Raw genomic sequence first — 13810 nt, forward strand, 5'->3', positions numbered from 1 at the left:
AGAAGAGTAATAAAGTCTCCACAGCAATTAAATCTTTAGTACTGAACAGGACAATTTAAAATTTGACTAAGCTATAGATGCGTGTAAAGTAGTTGTATTACAGCAAACTGTTTATCTAGTTGAGATGTATTGTCTATTGAGTTGGGAGTTTATAGCTAGGCAGGGAGGAGTGTTGTATATTTAATATATCGGGAATATTTGAATAATCTTGTAAATATGTTGTTGATTAAGCATTATTTGCTTGTTTAAATAATTCATTACAGGTTATATGTAAAAATAAGTCAATTTCATACATCATAACGATACTGTGTGGTAAGTGGGAACCTCCAAAAAGCAAACACAGCGTTAGACTTACATTTTGGACTCCTATGTCTTCTTTTTAATTAAACTAGTGTTTTGAAATTATAAAACTTTCTGTACCTGATATAACACTAAACTCACCTACTATAATGTGCTCCCTTTCTCAGCCCTGGGGTTCTGTTAATTTCTCAATTCTTTAATCTAACTGGTTGAGAATATACATTGTCTCATTGTCCCCATCTAACCCTAACGCACTGGTGGGTCTAACCATATAATTTTTACCCTATGCTTCCAAATTTTAAAATATGGATTTGTGCAATTCATGAAACAGTTCTTGGACTACAGTTCAGCATTCAATGCTATAATTCCCTCCAGGTTTGACAAGAAGCTCAGCGACCTCAGCCTTCACCCTGTCTTGTGTAGCTAGATCATGGACTTCCTGTCAAATCGCCGACAGATGGTAAGAGTGGGCACCCTCACCTCTGACCCTTAACACAGGTGCCCCTCAGGGCTATGTTCTAAGCCCCCTCCTTTACTCTCTGTATACCCATGACTGTGTCGCCACCCACAGCTTCAATCTGCGAATTAAATTTACTAATGACACTACACTGATTGGCCTAATTTCAAATAATAATGAGGCAGCCTACAGAGAAGAACTCATCACCCTGACACAGTGGTGTCAAGAAAAACAACCTCTCTCTCAATGTCATAAAAACAAAGGAGCTGGTTGTGGACTACAGGAGGAATGGAGACAGGCTAACCCCTATTGATATCAATGGATCTGGGGTTGAGAGAGTGAACAGTTTTAAGTTCCTCGGCATAAACATCACCAAGGATCTCACGTGATCTTACATACTGGCTGTGTGGTGAAAAAGGCACAACAGCACCTCTTTCACCTCAGACGGTTGACGAAGTTTGGTATGGCCCTCCAAATTCTAAGAACTTTCTACAGGGGCACAACTGAGAGCATCCTGTCTGGCTGCATCACTGCCTGGTATGGGAACTGTACTCCACTCAATCGCAGGACTCTACAGAGAGTGGTGCGGACAGCCCAGCACATCTGTAGATGTGAAGTTCCCACTATTCAGGACATTTACAAAGACAGGTGTGTAAATCAGGCCTGAAGGATCATTGGAGGCCTGAATCACCCCAACCACAAACTGTTCTGGCTGCCACCATCTGGGAAATGGTACCGCAGCATAAAAGCCAGTACTAACAGGCTCCAGAACAGCTTCTTCCACCAGGCCATCAGACTGATTAATTCATGCTGACGCAGCTGTATTTCTATTTTATATTGCCTTCCGTGTTGTACATTATATTTATTATAAATTACTATAATTGCACATTGCACATTTAGACAGAGATGTAAATGTAAAGCTTTTTACTCTTCACGTATATGAAGGATATAAGTAATAAATTCAATTCAATTCAATTCAACGTAAAATGTTCTATACAATCCCAGTCTAAGAGTTGAATTGAACTGAGTGGCAACTGAGAATTCCAGAAAGAACTGCCAGCTGTTGGTAGCTTATGAATCAGCTCATTTTGGGTTCCTATGTATGCTTAGCCTATGTGCTGGAGACCAAATTCTGAAGCCCTGATCTTCTGAAATTCCATCTGGAAAGAAAGAGCAAGACAGAACTTCCATCTGGAGGCACAGGAGAATGGAGATTCTGGCACATGGAGCAACACACAAAATGCTGGAAAAATTCAGCAGGACAGACAACATGTGACAGTAAATGGACAGTCAATGTTTCAGGTCAAGACGCTTCATCTTCAATTCACATTTGGGCCACAGCTAAAGGTGGTGTCCCTCTAATTCAGGAGTGCCCAAACTTATTTGCACCACGGACCGGTTTAATATTGACAATATTCTTGCGGATCGGCCAACGAGGGAGGGGCGGGTTTGTTAATCATGATCGGAATAAAGGTGAAACTATAAGTCACTTACGAAAGTAAGTTTTCTTACTTTCTTAACTTACATTACTTGTTGTGTTTTTTTTTCCATGGTAACACATTGAAGCTACACCCTCCCTAACATCTTGGTGGAGAGAGTTTTTATATGGGTTTTTAGCACTGGAAATAGTTACATTCGGACACGTCTCATTAGTGGGGCAGCAGTATTGTCACATTGTTTATTCCAGGGACCAGCTGATTGCGCTTATGCCGGCCGGTTTAGCGAACAGAATGGCGGACACCCCGGCTGAAATCTGGAGGAAAACACAAAAAGGATGCAGAGGGGGATCAAAAAGGCGAGGAAAGAGGACTGGGTTGAGACAACAGAGACTTATGGAGAAGGGGAGTTATAAGTCGTGTCCTCACTCTCTCCTTATGGGCAATGTGAGATCACTGGGTAATAAAATGGACGAGTTGACGGCGCTAGCCAGGAGTCAGAGAACATTTCAGGAGAGCAATGTTACGTGTTTTACTGAAACGTGGCTGCACGTGGACATACCCGACCAAAATGTTTCCATGGAGGGCTTCCAGACCATTCGGACTGACCGGAAGTGCACTGAGAGCGGTAAGTGTAAAGGAGGGGGGCTTGCTGTTCTGGTTAACAACTGATGGTGCAATCCTGGTCATATTACAATCAAGGAGTATGTTTGTAGCCTGGATATTGAACTTTTTGCTGTTGGATTCTGGCCACAGTCCACCAAGATGCAACACTGGGCATCATGGGAGGCTGTTCCTGCCTGTGGCCATCAAACTTTGCAGCTCCTCCCGTGGAGGGTCAGACACCCTGAGCCAGTAGGCTGGTCCTGGACTTATTTCCATCTGGCATAGTTTGCATATTGTTGTTTGGTTGCTTGTGGTTTTGTATTGCTATATTTATGCTCTAATCTTAGTTGGTGCAGTTGTAACGAAACCCAATTTCCCTTGGGATCAATAAAGTATGTCTATGTCTATGTCTACGTCTATGGCTTATAAGTGGCTAATAATACACTCAATTTCGTTTCTAAAGGGGTTGATCTAACAAATTTAATACTAAACACACAGTGCATATTTTCCTCCTATGAATATAGTGATAAGTCAATTATAAGTCACTTATAAGTCAATGGCATCATGACATTTTAAGTAACATTCGGATATTAAATACACAGCGCATATTTTCCTCGTAAGAACTTATAAAGTCATTGCAACACACCAATATCGCTGAATCAGTGAGATCCCTGGGCTTGTTTCCCTGCAACAAGATGGTTCCATTGAGGGGTGATGGGAGATAGCGATACTCGAAGGGAGTTCCTTATGTCCAGTCTATTCCGCAATTTAGTTTTCATTGCATTCATTGCAGTTAGTCCTGCTTCACAGAGGTATGGTGTTGCAAATGGAAGCAACGTTTTCAGTGCTTTCGTGGATATCTCAGGATATTCAGCCTTGACTTTGATCCAGAATGCCGGCAGAGATGTTATGTCAAACATACTTTTCAGCCCACCGTCATTTGCAAGCTCGAGGAGTTGATCTTCTTCCTGCACTGACATGGATGATTCACCGGGGACATTCACAAATGGGTCATGGACCCATTCCTTTGCACGTTTTGGGTCATTTGCGATTGGGAAGTAACGCTCGAATTCTGCTGACAGCGAAGTTAGGTGATTGCGCACCAGCTGTGAGACTCATTCCCTCCCAAAATCCCAGTTAATGTTGGGAACATGTCAAATATGTCCCTGTCGACTCGCCGTTCCCACAGTTCCAGTCTGGCTGTGAAAGCAGACACTTTATGTGCCAACTTGGAGACAGTTATCATTCTCTCCTGAAGTGACAAACTGAGTTCTTTGAGCTGGTTGGAGATGTCACACAGATAGCCACTAAATATGACGCTCTCAGAGCAGCAGCGTTTGTGGAGGTGGTGGCTGTCAGCACTTGCTCACGTTTTTTCCTCTCAGAAAACTCAACAGGTTTGTCTTTAAGTGCAGGGTGTTTGGACTCAAGGTGCCGAAGCAGTTTTGAGGGCTTCATTGCCTCATTAGACAGCTTGTCTCCACATATCACACACAGGGGGCTTGGAGCATGCGAGTCGCCAGTTGCAATAAAGCCATATTTTATGTACGACTCGTCATATTTTCTGTTGAAGGAAGCTTTCTTTTTTTTTGCAGTCTCTGTCTCAACAGTCTCTAAGTTATCATCATAGTTAGGCCTTTTATGTCCCCTACCACCTCCTCCAAAGAAACTCTCAAGTGAAGTTTGTTTTTAACTCATATCGACTGATGACCTTGCATGGGTAATGACCTCGCGTACGTTCAAGTTCAACAGTGGACGTGACACAGAATGAGGAAAGGTGCTGCTGACTCATATTGCTTCATACCACCAAATAATATTGTTTCCTTGCGGCCCGGTACCAGTCTGCGGCCCAGTGGTTGGGGACCACTGCTCTAATTGATATGGGCAGCGACACATTTGAATAATTGTATTTCATATACTTCATATGTTTTTTAAAGATTGAAAGTATCTGATATCAGGGATATTTAAAACCCTTTGGCAACTGATGAGCTGTCAAAAGCTACGGAACTTTCTTGGGAAAGGTTTCAGTGGCATGGTATCTGAGTCCAGTTCACCCTAATGGCTTTCATGCTTGGTAGTATGGTCTTGAATGGAAATTCAGCTCATTTAGCCCTGTATATGCTTATGACCGGCACTGTGAATAGCAAGCCCAGTCAGAGGCTCTGACTAGTGACACCAAGCCTGTTATTTCACATTGGGTATGGATATCTGCAAGAAAAATAGAGCGTAATGATTTTCTTATCCATGTTTAAATACGGAGACAGATCCAATGCAAGTAATTACAGGCCAGTTCCCCTGATAGGAACATTTCAATGTCTCAATTAAGAAAGAAATTACCTCACAGAAAAAAATAGTCAGCTGCAGTCAGCACAGACTTAAACATGGCCAGTCTTATTTGAGAAACTATGTCAATGATTTTGGAAATTGATATTAGAACAGCCTTATCAATATACATAGATATCTTCAAGATAAGTTAACAGATTAGGAATACAGAGATTTTAAACATGCATAAACATTTAAAAATTGAACTTGGGCTACAAACTGCAATCAATCACACATTTTTATGAAAAATATCTGGAGGCGAGTTGCCAAGTTAAAAGTTTAGTGAGACTGGCTGCCTCTGTTTTAACACACTATATGATTTCTATATAGGATACTTTGTTTGTTCAGTCCTTGTAAATGGTTGAAGTGTGATGTCGATAGTTTCATGAGGAACGCAAGTGTCTTCTGAATAACTCAACAACTCCGGTGGATATGGAAAGCAGGAATGTGTCCCCTTGCCCAAATAGACTTTTCATCACAGTACCTAAGTCTCTGATATCGGGAGAGGGCTTCTTCTGAAGAGTAGATCCCCAGCTTCATCCAGGAATCAGACAGACCAGTGATCAGTCCATCTTATGATGGAAAGGCCTCACCCCTACTTAATAATTGGATTCACCTTGCCATGCACCCAGCTCCTGAATGTTTCACACCTGATCAGAAGCCAAGTCTGCCATTTATGATTCCGAGTGATGAAAGGGTGAATTGATTCATAGAGATCCTCTGAGAAACAAAAATCTTACTAGAAGCTTCTTGCAGCATATTAAGTGGATTATTTCTCCAAACTTTACTGTTGCCCTTTCAAACAAAACTGGTAATTAAATAAGCAGGGCCTCCTTGTATTGCATGACTGGCTATATATTATGCACTTGATAGTTTTATATCTGCAAGTTTCTCTTCCTTTTTAATGGCAACCAATTTCATATTGTCCTTCAAGAACTTGTCATGAGAGTCCCCTAATTGCTGAGTGAGCAGGTAATTGGGATTTGTTATGTTGACCCAAACGCTGACCAATTCACTAGGAGAGATTCCCAGTTCTTCAGAAGGTTCACTAAGATCTTTCCTACACAGCTGGGGATTCTAATTATTAAAACGAGCACTTCCACCAATGCAGTGCTCACACAGTGCTGAAATACTTGCACAGATTATACTTCAAATTCTGGTCCAAAACCGACTGAATTTTTTAACCACCGTAGAACCAAGGTCATTTGAAAGGAACAATACACTTAAATAACACTTATCAGTTTAACAGTGCAATGTGCAGTAATTCACTCCACAGTCTAGATTAGATATTCAAGGAAGCCACAATACAGCTGTCCCCTCCCCAGCCCCAGTTTTGAGATATCATAAGCATAAAGACTTCAATAAGTGTTGATTTTTGGTGAGAAAATTTCAAAATGAATCTAAATACAGGCATATGAAATGTAACAAAAATGACACAGCATTGATAGAAGTGTTCAGACCACCAATACAAAAATTACAAGCAAGAGATTTAGAACCATGAGCAGTAGAGACATCTGAATATTGCGAGTTGTTGGGCTCTAAATTCAATTTCAGCCTTAGTGGTGAAGGGAGAATTATGTCAACATTCAGTGTTGATTTGGTTTGGTGAGTGAAGAAAAAGGGCTAAATGGAAATGGGAAAAAAGGGATAAATGGGAAATAGGCTTGCCCATGAGTCGGGTAACTGCTTGGCTGAGCCAAGTGGCCTAACCTGTGTTTGAAGTTCCACTTGAATATTGCTGCAGAGGCCGCAGCGCGGAATGATTGATGAACCTGTCAACAATGACTGATGAGGAGTGTATACTCAGGCTGAATTGCAGCTCCCACTGCATAGCCTATAGGCAACCACACAGTTTGTTAATATTTTGAGGTCTTGGGAAAGAATACTGTATATTTCTGGTTTTTGACTATACGGAACCTGTAATACTTCAAATAAATATAACAGTCAATTTTCTCCTTTTGTTTCCATTCATATTTCTAATCATACTTTCTTCCTTCCCGCAACTTGATTTCTGTTCCTACCCTTTCTCATTCCAGTATGTTTTTTTCCTTATCTTTCTTCCTCAACAGAATAACTCTGCTTACTGATCTCAGAAATGCTTTCAACGTACATCAGTTGTGTGAAATATGCATTAATAGCTAGATAAAAATTAACATCCCATTTCTATAGCCGATATAGGCAAAGCGGTTGTGAAAGCATATGACTAGATGAGTGTTAAATTCAGCTTGGTGGGGATAAGTATAAAACAGAAATGTTTGTCAGGACTCAACTTCAGTTCTGAAGTTGCGGGTTAACTCCTATTGACATTGTAAATTGAACAATCAGCATGATTGCCATAGGTACATGGGTTATAAAACTGCCAGATATAAAAGAATTAAATGGGCACGTTAAAATAAACACCATTCATCGCATAAGTAGCAATAAGTCAGTTGATTACATGAAGAGGGAAAGTGAATAAAGCACAGAACTAGAAATATAACAAAGTATACCCAGTCAGCAGCTACTTATATCCAATATTTGTAGAGACTTCGTCAAGGCATGTCCCAGAAAATTATTCAATGAAAAATAGAATAAAGTTTTAAAAGTGACATTTTAACGGCTGATTTATTAAGCATGACTTGCTTGACAGCGAAAGGAAGAGGAGCACATTGGCTTTGAATGTTTACTGTAGTTGGCAAAGATGGAACAACACTTGTTGTTATTATGCTTACAGTGTCTCACACTTTTGATAATAGGAGAATCAAATGACACTTAAGGCCCAGCATGGACTAGCTAGTCTAAATAGCTTGGTGTTGTACCACACATATTCAGAAATTTATGTAAAATTTCGATTGGATCATTTACAGGCTGCGAGCTAGACCAGCAAGAGATAACCAAAACAGACTGAAGGATCGTCATTGAGCCATGAGGATTTTGAACGAGCAAAAATAATGTAGAACGATATAAAAATGACTCAAGGAGCTCTACAGGCAGCTCTACGGACAGAAATAGACAGTCAATGTTTTGAATTAGGAGACTTCATCTGGATTCACAATTCCAGTTCCAGATGCTGGCATTTGCAGACTCTTGTGTCTCCATTTTACTGCTCCATGGCAAAGTCTCTGCACCTACCATGAAGAGGATTTCCACCTTTCTTCAATAAATGGTCCAGACGAAGGATTTCTACCCTGAATGTTGACTGCTTTATTTCCCTCCATATTTGCTGCCTGATATGCTGAGTTCCTTCAGCGCTTTTAGTGTAATGCCAGATTCCAATATCTGCATTCTCTTGTGTCCCCAAGTATAATGTAGAATATCACATTCATTGGCCTAGACGTGGTTGGCGTTTTGCATACTATCCTTGGTCCATGAAATCAACAGAAATGTGCAACATACTTTCGAATGGAAATCCAAAAGTTGTGGTCAGTGATTCATCTCTGCTCCACAGGGGGCACTATTGTAGCATTTTCCTTCCAATCAAGGGAAATAATGTGAGAATAAACGATGTGAAAACATGTTTCACTGCAATATGCACTAAAAGTCTTACAAATTTTCAAGGATTTCAATGTGCTTTTAAAGCCATGCTATACCTATGGTGTTCAGCAAGTCCTTTAGGCTTAAGAAACAATTACATATCCATAATTTCTAATTCCATCACAATTATTTTGAAACACAAAGGATTTTTTCATGTTTATTTATTATACTTTTTATACATATATTACAGCATTTACTCAGCATAGAAAGCCTTAAAAACAATTTCAAAAATTTGACTTACCTTTATTATTTTCAATGAAATTAGCAGCTCAGCCAACTCAATGACATCACTGAAGAAAAAATACTGCAGATCCTGGAAATCTGAATCAAAAGTAGAAATGCCAGAAACACGCACCAGATCAGGCAGTTGTAATGAAAAGAAAAAAAAATACAAAGTTAGTCTTTCAAATCAATATACTTTAATTGGAATGGGGGGGGGGGTTACTCAGAGAGAGACAGGTGTGAAGGTACAAAGGAGCTTACAAAATGCCAGGTTTGGGTCTGTGTAGAAGGTAGTAGAGGTTAACTGACAATGGATGACATTGGAAATTGAAAAGGGTATTACTGAAGCAAGTAAAGAAACAAATGAAATGTAGAGAAGCAGAATTGTCTTATGAAAGCATAAAACACTGTATATATAATTCAAAGTAAGAATCGGAAGTACTGTAGTTGTTGGAAAACAGAAAATATTTTGAAATTGTTAGAAATAGTTCTTCACCAAAAAAGTAGAAATGCCAAGGTAAGGAAGTTGCAGAAGCTGAGGGGCTGCTTCTTGAGCTTGCAAAGTTCAAAATAAATTTATTATCGGAGTACATATACTGAATGTCACCAAATACTGAGATTCATTTTCTCACAAGCATTCACAATAGAACAAAGAAATATAACAGAATCAATGAAAAACTACGTGACTGACAAACAACCAATGTGCAAAATAAGACAAAATGTGCCAAACACAAAAAACAAATGAACAAAAAAGCAATGAAGAAATAAATGGATGGCTGCGTGGATAGATAAATAAATAAATAATCTGACAACGTGAGGAGTAGAATGCTTGAAAGTGAGTTCATAATAGGGGAGCACAATGCCTCGAGATCTAGTCCTGCTTACCAACACTGAGGCAATTGCAGCTCTAAACAGCCCCACAACCTCCAGCAAAGAAAAGGAGAAAAATTGCTTATAACAGCTGCAGCAGATGGATTGTCAGCTTCAAAAATATAACTCAATTTATAATATCTGGAATGCTGTATTTAAATTGAGCCTTTGATTAGAAGACTAAGCAAAAGCAATATAAAATGCAAAAGACAAATTAAAAGACTCTATGGGAGAATTAATTAGTTGTTTCATTTTCACCTGTAATTGACTTTGGATTAAGTAATTGCAAACAAATATGACAAACAACAAGAGAAGAGGAGAGGAGAAGATGGCGGCGCAATGCTGCGTGCGCGGCTGCTCCAGATTGATATCGTATTTGTAAAGTAGGATGCCTTGCACAATCCTGATTTGATGGAGACAGCCGTGAGAAGCACAGAGAAACATCTGAAATGCCTGCTTCGCTGCCGCTGCTACTGTGCGATCGAGAATCTCCAGAGGGGAAGGCCCTAAATCCTCAGCTTTGCCTATTACCTGTTGCTGGGATCGGGGTCGAAGCACTTGGCAGAGATGGTGCTCGGTGCTCGGTGTTGGAGAGCTGGTCGGAGGCTCAAAGTTTTCGGACGGACTCGGAGTCAAACTGTGGTCGGGTGCTTCCAGGATGCTGCATCGGCAAGTTTGCGGCGCTGGAAGCTCATGTCAGGAAGAGTTTTCTTCCTTCAACTGTCTGCGTGAAATGATGGGACTTTCAAGAGACTTTGAGATTTTTTTTTACCATGCCCATGGTCTGTTCTGCTATCAAATTATGGTATTGCTTGCACTGTTGTAACTATATGTTTTTGTCAGTAGTCTTAGTCTTGGTTTGTCTTGTGTTTCTGTGATATCATTCTGGAGGAACAAATTGTATCATTTCTTAGTGCATGCACTACTAAATGACAATAAAAGAGGACTGCATGTCCTCATAATCTAATATAATGTAATCTAATCTAATCAATTAACTAGTTCAAATAGATTCCAGCCTATCGCAAAATCTATCTAGTTGGTTGATATAAAACAAACAACCTCATCTTCTAGACAATGTGTTTGCTTGTCACTGACAGCAGCCAATCCCAAAAACACACAAAAAATCTACCCTGCGGAATTCGAGCTAGCAAGTTAATACATAGGGATTAAGTATTGATTGTCAGAAGCTAACAACACAGAAAACTGTCACAGATTTTTGTGCAAGGTAATCTCTTCAATTTATCCATAGCTGACTTAAAAAAATGTGAACAAATTATGACACTCACAAGTCTTGATAGCCCCATCACACCCATACTAAAGTTCTGAAAAAAAAATTAGTACACAAGGAATGAAATTTCATTTAGTGTTACACAATTCACTAAGATGAGAAGCATCAAGCAAAGTGTACATAAGGCTTGTAACATTATAATAATAATGTAATAACTAATCATGGGACACAGTTTCTTTATGTAACAATTGCTCCATATCTTTTTTTTTCTATCCTTTTGCAATTATTTCCCACTTACATCATTAAAATATAGCCACCTTTCTGCTGTATTAATAATTCTTAGTTTCTTGCCCCACCCTTCCAAAATTTCACAAGTTACTTCTCACCTCTATGTTGTTTTGTTTCTCATCATTAGAGCCAAAGTTCACTCCACTTATCCCCTCTGTAAACCGCAGATCAGTCTCCATCTAGCTATTTAAACTGCATATACCTAGTTAACTGTCCTCACTTTGATCTGTTTTTCCTTTGACTCCACTTACTCTATCCAAATGGAAGGAATTGGTACAGGATGCCTTAGAGGTCCCAGCTGTGTCTTTGTGGGACACAGAAAACATCTTCTGTCTCAGTTATTCCCTGAGTCATTAATGGATCTATATGTAATCACTTGGAAATGGGACAATGCCATCAGCTGATGAACTATCTTTAGTCTCCCCTTACATGGTCCATCTCTGACTCTTTCATTCTTCTTCTCAGCCATTCTAGCTCCAGGAGGATTAGGCTTCTAATTTTCACCATAAGCATTCTGACTCCCTTTGCTATTATTGCTAATCTTCCCTATCTCAATTCTGTACAATATTCTTGTTTCCAAATTAATCTTGCTCCATTGCATTTCTGCTAATGATGCCACCTTCAGTATCTATGTTTCAGGAGTTTACCTTCTTTTGCAACAAAGAACTGACAGACGTTTGAACCACAAAGGAATCAAAGCCTATGAGGAGCAAGAGGAAAAGTGGTGTTATGTTAACAATGGATCATCCATGATTTTATTGAAAAATATGAGGGGATGATTGTCGTATTCCTGTTCCTGTTTCTCATAGTGGCAAGGTCATTTGTCACGTCCATTGTTCTCACTTTGGTCCCTCCTTCTTCGAACAGTGAAACCGTTTCTCTTATCTCACCCATCACAACATACAGCTTATTCTACAGTCATCTTCAGTTATTTCAGCATTGTGCCTCTACCAAACACTTTTCCACTTAACTTCTGCAAACAACAACTGCTCTTTCACTTTCCTGGTTCCCACCACCCAGAGTCTCCATTCTCAGCCTTCTTCACTGTTACAGTACGAGCTAACGATTTAAAAAGTTCATCTGTTTGGCGAGGTAAGTAGGTGAGTACACTTATTTTTCCTGTTTCATTCCTGTAGAATTAGATAGCATGCCTGCAGGGTTAGTGCTTTGTTCAGGATGTCAAATGTGGGAATCCTGGGAGACCTCCAGCCTCCCTGATGGCCACATCTGCGCCAGGTGCACCGAGTTGCAGCTCCTCAGAGACCGTGTTACGGATCTGGAGCTGCAGCTTGATGACTTACTGCATATCAGGGAAAGTGAAGAGGTGATAGACAGGAGCTACAGGGAGGTAGTCATCCCTAGGCTACAGGGGTCAGAAAACTGGGTGACTGTCAAGAGAGGGAAGGGAAATGCCCAGATAGTGGAGAGCACACCTGTGGCTGTCCCCCTCAGCAACAAATATCTTGTTCTGTATGCTGTTGAGGGGGATGACCTGACGGGGGACGCCTATGGTGACCGGGTCTCTGGCACTGAGCCTGGCGCTGTTGTGCAGGAGAGAAGGAGGGAGAAGAGAAATGCGGTAGTCGTGGGGGATTCCATAGTCAGGGGAACAGACAGGAGATTCTGTGAGCCTAACAGAGATACTCGCATGGTGCGTTGCCTCCCAGCTGCCAGGGTACGGGATGTCTCGGATCGGGTCCTGAATATTCTAAAGGGGGAGGGTGAGCAGCCAGTTGTCTTGGTACATGTTGGTACCAATGACATAGATAGGACAAAGGAGGAGGTCCTGAAGAGGGATTTCCAGGAGTTAGGAAGGAAGCTGAGAAGCAGGACCTCCAGGGTAGTAATCTCGGGATTGCTACCTGTCCCATGTGCTAGCGAGGGCAAGGGTAGTCGGATCAGGCAGATGAATGCGTTGCTGAGAGACTGGTGTAGGGGGCGGGGCTTCAGATTCTTGGATAATTGGGATCTCTTCTGGGGGAAGTATGACCTGTTCAAAAAGGACAGGTTACACCTGAACCTGAAGGGGACCAATATCCTGGTGGGAAAGTTTAACAGAGCTGTTATGAAGGGTTTAAACTAATTTGGCAGGGGGATGGGAACCGGAATGATAGAGCGGAGGAATGGGAAAACAGAAATAAATCTAAGATAGTGAGCAGTAAAGATGTCAGGAAAGACAGGCCGGTGATGGGACAAATTTGTAGCCATTGGGATGAGTTGCAGTGCAATAAAGTTGCAGTGAAATCAAAGCAAAAAGTATCAAATACTGGTTTTAAGGTGTTGTACTTAAATGCACGCAGCATAAGGAATAAGGTGGATGATCTTGTTGTACAGCTACAGATTGGCAGGTATGATATTGTGGCCATCACTGAGACCTGGCTAAAGGATGCATGTCTCTGGGAGCTGAACGTCCAAGGATACACGGTGTATCGAAAGGATAGGAAGGTAGGCAGAGGGGGTGGTGTGGCTTTATTGGTAAGAAATGATAAATCATTAGAAAGAGGTGATATAGGATCAGAAGGTATAGAATCTTTATGGCTTGAGCTGAGAAATTTCAGGGGTAAAAGG

Source organism: Mobula hypostoma, chromosome 5 (assembly GCF_963921235.1).
Source record: "Mobula hypostoma chromosome 5, sMobHyp1.1, whole genome shotgun sequence".
Taxonomy (NCBI): domain Eukaryota; kingdom Metazoa; phylum Chordata; class Chondrichthyes; order Myliobatiformes; family Myliobatidae; genus Mobula; species Mobula hypostoma.